The sequence below is a fragment of the Orcinus orca genome, chromosome 11, assembly GCF_937001465.1.
Source record: "Orcinus orca chromosome 11, mOrcOrc1.1, whole genome shotgun sequence".
NCBI lineage: Eukaryota > Metazoa > Chordata > Mammalia > Artiodactyla > Delphinidae > Orcinus > Orcinus orca.
In genome coordinates, this window is record NC_064569.1 from 92,561,463 (window position 1) to 92,569,570 (window position 8,108).

Consider the following 8,108-nt stretch of genomic DNA (forward strand, 5'->3'; position numbering starts at 1 on the left):
GCGTGGAGCCCTAACCACTGGACTGCCAGGGAATTCCTCTTCTGATTTTATAAGAGATTAAAACATTTTGGTGGGCCCCTAAAATTGTCTGGGCCTGAGCCACTGTGTTCTGCTGGGCTTAATGGACAGTTTGGCCCGTGGCTTCCAGCAACTGTCATCCACCAGGCCTCCTGCTGTTGGGGGACTTTGGTCCTGAGGTCTGTGGGTTCCCTGCCTATCTCCTCTCCTGCCTTCTCCTCCCAAAGAACAAACAAATCAACCCATCAGTGATATCTGTCCACACTTCCCTCCCTGCTCATTCCCTCTCCAACTTCCTCTTTCTGAGACCAGGAGGTGCCAGGACGGAGGGGGGCTCATGGAAAGCACCGAGCTTTTGGCATCGAATAGGCAAATAACACATCCTGGCTGTGTCACCTGCAAGCTGAGGAGCCACGTCAAGTCACGTCAAGCCTCAGTTTCTTCATTTGTGAAAGGGAGCTAATAGTATCTTCTTCACAGGGTGATTGTGAGAATTTTTGTTTGTTTGTTTGTTTGGGGTTTTTTTTACTATGCAGCATGCAGGATCTTAGTTCCCCAGCCAGGGATCAAACCCGTGCCCCCTGCAGTGGAAGCGCGGAGTCCTAACCCCTGGACCACCAGGGAATTCCCAATTGTGAGAATTTTTAAAGATTTTTTAAATTAAAAAAGTTAACCTTTGTAGCATGTGGGGCGCATAATAGATGCTAAAAATTAAGTAAAGAAACAAATGTCTTCCTTCCTTGCTTGGAGGGAGGATTCCTAAATGGGCAGAGGTTTCACCTGAGACGATGAAGCCGCGTAGCCAGGAGAGTGGAGAGAGCAGAAGCTCGGAGCGAATTTGCAACAAGCAGCATCTGACAGCCTGGACTCTGGCTGGTGAGCACATCACTTCCCCTGCCCCTGGAGGACAGTTCTCCTTGGGAAGCCAGTGTCCATCCTCCCAGAGCCCAGGGAGCCTGGGACTAGAGCATGATGGGTAAGGAGAAAGACGCTGGTGACAGCCAGATGTACCATCTCAAGGGGCCAAGTGATCACACCAGCAAGATCGGGGCCCTGTTTCCCCTGGACAGATCTACGGCTTATGATCTGTGCTTTCCAGTCCCTATACAGAGAAAAACCCCTCTTATTCCCACAATCTTTCTTCAGTTGTGTTAGCCTCAGGCACAGGGAGGTCTGTCTATAGCTGTGTGACCTTGGACAAGTCATGTAACCTCTCTGGGCTTCAGCTGGTCCATCTGCAAAATGGGAACTGTAACTGTCACACCTCACAGGGTAGATGTGGGCCTTAAGGGAGAATGTATGTGAAGTTTTAACCACAGTACCGACCCATGTTCAGCTGAATAAATAAATGTTTGCTGTTATTAAATATTAACATCAGGTCTGCTTGGATGTCCAGCCCTGCTTCTGCATCTCTGACCAGATGTCCTTCAACGGACATCCACAGAGCTCTTACCTCGTCTGGTCCAGGGATCTTCCTCGTTTAACCTGATCGCCAGGTTCTGTGGCCTCACCCTGAACCCCAGCTGCTGGCTGCACCTGGCCACACTCCCAATACGCATCCTTCCAGGACTGCCTAGGTCCACTGGAGCTCTTGGGTCATCCTCGCCTCCCCTGGAATTGGGGAGGGCCCTTGTGGGAGGAAGGGGTGGGTCACAGCCACTTCACTGTCTCCCCTTCTCCGCTCCTGCCCCCACAATCTTCTCACCACCCATTGGGGTCTTTGTAAAATGGCAATGACAACACCCTACTCTCCTGCTTGAAACCCTCCAGTGGCTTCTTCTCACACTTAGAACAAATCCAAACTCCCCCCTTGGCTGACAAGGTCCCGCTGATCCGGTCCTGTCCACCTTGCAGCCTCATCTCATCACACATGCCCCCTGGCCAGGCTGACCCGTGGATTCGCCAAACTCATTGCAGCCTCAAGACTTTGTCCTTGCTGTTCCCTCCACCTAGAACTCTTCCTCAGCTCTTGGCTGGACCTCATCAGGTTGATCTTAACTCAAGGGTGGTTGGATGGATGGATGGATGGATGAGTGCACGGGAGGATGAAAAGGTGAATAGGTGGTTGGGTGGGTGGGTGAGGGGTGGATGGACGAATGGGTGGTTGGATGGTAGATCAGCAGCAGGAACCGCTCATCACAGGGCTCAGAAGGGGGGTATTTTCAGTGGCTCCAATTCAGTAGTGCATTGCCCCTTCACTTCCTCTTCCCCCCATCCCCTCCCAGCATGTTACCCAGGTCATTTGGACCAGGGAGGCTCCTTCTCGGGGTCATACCTACCTATGCACATGTGGTACTGGGTGGATTTACACAAAAGACCATAATGTTCTATGTTCTGCTTCTTATAAGTGGCAAGAGGAACATTTTTTCCATAGAGAACATCTCTCTAGAAATTAAACAATAAAGCAAACTGTTTCTGTTACTTGGGTAGTCCTGGAGTGCCCTTCCTTGGGGAGAGGGAGGAGACCTCAGCCCTGAGCCCGGTTCCTCCCCCTGCGTCCAGAGCACCCAGTCTTCCTGTGGACAGTGGGGGCTTGGATGCCCTAATGGCCTGGTCACAGCCGATGCGGCAGATCCATGGAGTACGGAAGCAACACCTGGATTACAACTCCCAACCGCGAATCCCCACCTGCGCCCAGCTCCTGATCGGCATGTGAATTATATCTCAATAAAGCTAGTTTAAAATTCAGAGATTCCCTAGAGTTCGTAATGACAACTTATTTTCACTTATTTTCCTTTTAAGACCCCACCTGGAGTCTGGGTTCCAGCTACAGGGCACAGCCATGATGTTTTCCGAAGGTTGTAGAAGGGGAAAACCTCTCTCCAAAAGAGAGAAAGCATTTGCCTCCCCCTGCTGGCCACTAAGAGAACAATCTAAATTAGGTTGAAAAATAGATTGTCAACTGCTAAGCATTTATCTAAAAAAAAAAAAAAGAGAAAGAAAAGGAAAAGAAGACATGTGTGCGATTTAAAAAACACTTCGCAAAGCTCAAAAGGGCTTTACAGGGAAAAGCAAGTCCCCCGTCCACCCCGGTCCCCACAGCTACTCAGAGGCGGATACCCTTCTGCTTCCTTCCAGAGATACCCTACACACCACACAGGTGCAAGTGTGCCGCACTGTCTCGTACCTTGCTTTTATTCTCTTAATATATCTTGAAGATTGTTCCATATCAGTAAAACACTTTTCTCTTTCCAAAGGCTGTGTCCGACTACTCTGAGATCCAACTAATGGGAAATTGAGTTGGACCTACATTTAGTTTGAGTTTAGTAGATTATAGTTAAAAGGTTCACAGTCAACTTCTAGAATAGTTAGGTGAGTTCTAGCATCCTAGTGTAGGGAATGGTTCCCAGAAATACTCCAATCACCCATACCCAGTCACCATGTCAATTCACCTGGTATCCTGACATAAAGGTGCAGGGACAGAGGTCACATCACTACGTCACCATGACACCTAGGCACCTGACATGGGAAGAATGTGGGCAGTGGAGGAGAACCCAGGTCTGCGTCGTATAGAGCCAGAAGCTAGTCTATGGAAAACTCTTCCAATTCTCAGACGTGTAAACTTACATGTGGAGGATTGAGTTCCCACTGATCTAGTTACAGCAAAAGTCCACGCCGTTGGGAACACAATTAATAACACAGCATATCTAATTATAAATGCACCACGTGCTATTTTCTTTTGGGGGCGGGAGAATCACGTGCAATAGAATTAACCAGGATGCCTCTGTTGTAGGACACCAACCCATAACAGTACTGTACATAGCAAGTACATCTGTGTATGTCTTCAAATGTTTTATATATCATGACTCATGGGGTTCTGTCTCATACACACCACATTTTGTTCTGACAAAGTCTGCGGCTCCTAGTGAAACACACAGAAAATTTGTCTTTCCCAAATTTGACAAAATTAAACATTTTAGGTTTACATGACATTACCAAAAACTGATTGCAAAGCTGAGAAAAACTTTTCTAAAATAGTAAAACAAAAAACATTTTGATCAAACATGCTAGAAGCCTGACTTTTCTTTCTCTTTATAGAAAATATAAGAAAGTCACTGCTATGTGAAAAGCATGCATCCTCAAATTGCAGAAAAAAGGTAGTAAAGCAATACGTCAGGTAGTTGAGTGAAAATTTCTTATTGTTCTGACTTTATGATGATGGTGTTTGTCAGACTCTTTTTTTTACTTTTTATTTTTTGTTTGTTTGTCTTGGCCACGCCACACGGCGTTCGGGATCTTAGTTCCCCGGCCCGGAATTGAACTTCCACCCCCTGCAGTGGAAGCTCAGAGTCTCAACCACTGGACCACCAGGGAAATCCCAGTCAGACTTCTAAAGTTTGTAATTTATAGGAATTTATTTTTTTGCTCTAAATAAACACCTGATTTTGCATACATAATTTTATATTCTTTTAATTTTTAAAGAGGTCCCTAAATTTTACAAACTTCAGCCTTCATAAAACTTGAGTTCAGCTGGTCCTGATGTAAAGTGCATTTCTTACATTGGATATCTGTCAAAAAAAAAAAAATTGAAAAGCTCTGGACTAGGGACTTCCCTGGCGGTCCAGTGGTTACACCTTACAATGCAGGGGGTGTGGGTTCGATCCCTGGTCGGGGAGCTGAGATCCCACATGTCTCGCGGCCAAAAACCCAAACCAAAACATGAAACAGAAGCAATATTGTAACAAGTTCAATAAAGACTTTAAAAATGGTCCACATCAAAAAAAAAATCTAAAAAACAAAAAATTAAATTTAAAAAAAAAGCTCTGGACTATATATGTTATCGCAAACCTTTCTTCCAGCTCCAGAATTTTCTAAATCTGTGGGAAATGCACGCTGTCCCCTCCTCCGAGCAGCTGCAACTCTGAAAGAAAGAGAAGGAAGTCCTTTCTTGGAGCTTATCCAAGTCTTTCCTGCTCTACTTGGAGTCCTTGTCCCCTAGGGAGGCAGGAAGATAAAATGCCAGTGTGCTAAGTTCCAGGGGGAGAAGTGAAGACAGAAGCCCTGAAGGTATAAGCTTTGGGGGAAAGGGAAGAGAGGGGGGTAGGACCAAAGCCCTAAATCTAGGGAACGCAATTGAGGGGCTCTCCCAGTATGACAGTAGTGGTGACCACCTGGTGCTTTCCTTATTTAGCATGTATTGAGTGCACATATATACTATGAGTTCTACATTATATTTAATCCTCTGCCAACCGAGGCTCAGGTGGTAAAAGACTTGCCCAAAGTCACATAACTCTGCTCTCTCCTGCCCTGCACACTCTTCCCTCCACCTACCTCACAATTCCTGGGGTTCCTAAAGTTCAGTATGTACCTCCCACATGCTGCCCCCTCATCTAGGGGAGGAAATTCCTCCTCCTTCTTTAGCTGCTTGCTCAAGGGCACCTCCTCTTTGCACCTCTCACTCCACCACCAGGGTAATCGGTCTTGCCCTCCTCTGCTGCTCTTAGAATACACCCTTGCAGGACTTGTTACAGCATCACTGGTGTTACAGCTCCCTGGTGCACTGTCTTCGTGGCACCACCCAGATCTGAAATTTAGAAAACAAATTGTTCATTTATTTATGTTCTTATTAGTTTACTAGAATGTAAGTTCCACAAAGGTGGTGCCTTGCCGGTCTTATTCACCCCTGTACGCCCTGACACAGGACTTACAGGACTTGGCACGATGTGGACGTTCAATAATTGCTTCCAAGTGCAACCTCTACCTCAAAGTTGGGCTCCAAGCTCCAAGTCTCAGAGCACAAGAATGAATGGTACGCATCTGTCCATCAGCCAATTAACGCTGGGCAATATTTGCATATTGCCTTCCTATTGGTGAAATCCGTGTTCTCTAGTTTCCTTCCAGCCAGTGGAAGGAGGGTCATAATATCGGCCTCTGTAGCCACACCCTTCTGTAAAAACCAGATCTTCCTACCCGCTGGAAAGGGGTATGGATGGGGGTGGGGGGGCGGAACGGGGTTGCTCAGACCTTTCAGTCCCCAGCCCCTTATCCTCTAACCCCGTTGGCACACAACGCAGTCACACAGCGAGTGTGACCCTACCTGGTATACCTGAGCATCGAGCTGGGAGAGGCTGATGTTACGAAGAGCTGGGGCAGAGGAAGGTCGGACACCAGGATCCCGCTAAGCAGTCAGGCCATCGGGTGGGTCTGTATTACCCCAGACGTGCACATCTCGGATCTAAGGTCTTTGAGGAACCAGAGCAGGCAAAGGGGGTTCAGGGAGCCGGGGATGGACTGAGCATAGGATAACGCTAACTTTGGACTGCAAATTCCTGGGCCACGTCCCGGGAGTCCTACTTGAATACGAGGTCGCCCAGGAGCCTGACTTCTTCATTAGTTCCCCAGGGGATTTTGACACAGGTAGCCACCTCAGAGAAAACCAGCAGTTGGATTAGTTGATTATAGCTGCTTCAAGGACAGCTCAGCTCTACTTGCCCACCCCCTCCTAGGGGTTACCCAAGTCACTCCAAGGAACACATTTGCAAATGGTGGAGAAGGGAACAGAGGCCAAAGGCCCAATTCCTGCATTTCCTCTTTCCTGTGTTGGTCCTCCTTCCTTTCACCATCCTCACCTTCGTCACCATCCTCAGATCCTTCCTTCCACACCTTCTACCCTGACACCCAGTTTGGGCCAGGCCCTACCTGCATAGCCACTTCCTGACTCCCTCACCAATCCCTGCTCTCCAGGACTCAGTGAGGCGAGCCTAGAGCCTTCAGTAAAAGTACGATCTGGCTCCCCACACACACACACTCGCTGTGCAACGCTGAGCACATTCCTGCACCCCTTCATCCATAAAGCTTATGAATAATAGTTTCAACTTATTCATTTATTCAATCCATGTTGATTGAACACCTATGTGCCAGTTACTCTTTCAAGCCTTGAGGATACATCGGTGAACCAAATAGCTGAAATTCCTCATCCTCACCGAGCTTACATTCCAGTGGGGGAGGAAGACAGAAAACACGATGTAGAAAGGAAATAGACGGTGCTAGGATAGATAAGTGCTAAGGAGAGAAGTCCAGCAGAGAAAGTGGGTGGAGAGCATTTATTGGAGTTCACTTTGCAGACACACTTCCACTGAAGTCTCACAACCGTGTTTCAGATGAGCAGCCTGAGATGGAGAGCGTCTAAGTGACTTGTCCTAGATCATACAGTTTGGAAAGCAGTCAAGTCAGAATTTGAACCCTGGTCAAATCTATGTCGTCTTTAAAAAGTGAGTCTTGAGGGTTTCCCTGGTGGCGCAGTGGTTGAGAGTCCGCCTGCCGATGCAGGGGACACGGGTTCGTGCCCCGGTCTGGGAAAATCCCACATGCCGCGGAGCGGCTGTGCCCGTGAGCCATGGCCGCTGAACCTGCGCGTCCGGAGCCTGTGCTCCGCAACGGGAGGGGCCGCGACAGTGGGAGGCCCGCGTACCGCAAAAAAAAAAAAAAAAAGTGAGTCTTGACAGTGTGTATATGCCCCTAAATCAATGTGGTAAATGCGGTTGCATTTTATTTCTGCAATAATTCATTTCAGTAATAAAAGAAACAAAGGAAAAGAGCTCTAAGTACATATTATGTTACAGCTTTTATTGAGGAATGCAATAAACATACATATCACTTTCCTCTATAATTTTAATGGCCCGTGGGGGAGAATTTAGAAAAGCGTCCCAGCTGGCTGAATGGTTGAGATTAGGGAAAAACTGACCCAGCACATGCCTCTCAACTCCCTAATGAGGTCAGTTCCGTTCTGCAAGGTGAATCGAGGTCGCCTGCCAGGGCGACGGCTGAGCAGAACCAGAATCGCCAGATTCTCTGTTTCGGTCTCGCTTTAACCCTGCCGGAGACCAAGAGGCTCGAGAGGACACCACGGGCCAGTTCCCCGGTGGGCCGCCAGGGGGCGACAGAATGCAACGGACCCGGGTAAGCCGGTAACCGGGCTCCCCTGGGCCGCGTGTGGGAAAACAGATGAAAAGGGTCTGGAATAGAGGGAGAAACGGCAGGAGAAAAGGCACTGAGGCTAGGAAGCCTATTCATTCTTCCCTGCCTGACTTCAGTCTGGCACCCAGCAATATCTTCCGCCCACTGTGGCCGCCTGGACCTCTCTAAAACAA

At 48.1% G+C, this 8,108-nt stretch overlaps 1 long non-coding RNA gene across 1 annotated transcript; it reads right to left on the reverse strand.

The window, feature by feature from the left end:
- Positions 1-4,694: 4,694 nt before the first annotated feature.
- Positions 4,695-5,533, reverse strand: LOC125960438 (uncharacterized). The gene is made up of 2 exons (XR_007470115.1): positions 5,398-5,533; positions 4,695-4,879 (listed from the first exon to the last, which is right to left on the reverse strand). It is a non-coding gene; the product is annotated as an uncharacterized LOC125960438 (long non-coding RNA).
- Between the last annotated feature and the right edge of the window lie 2,575 nt (positions 5,534-8,108).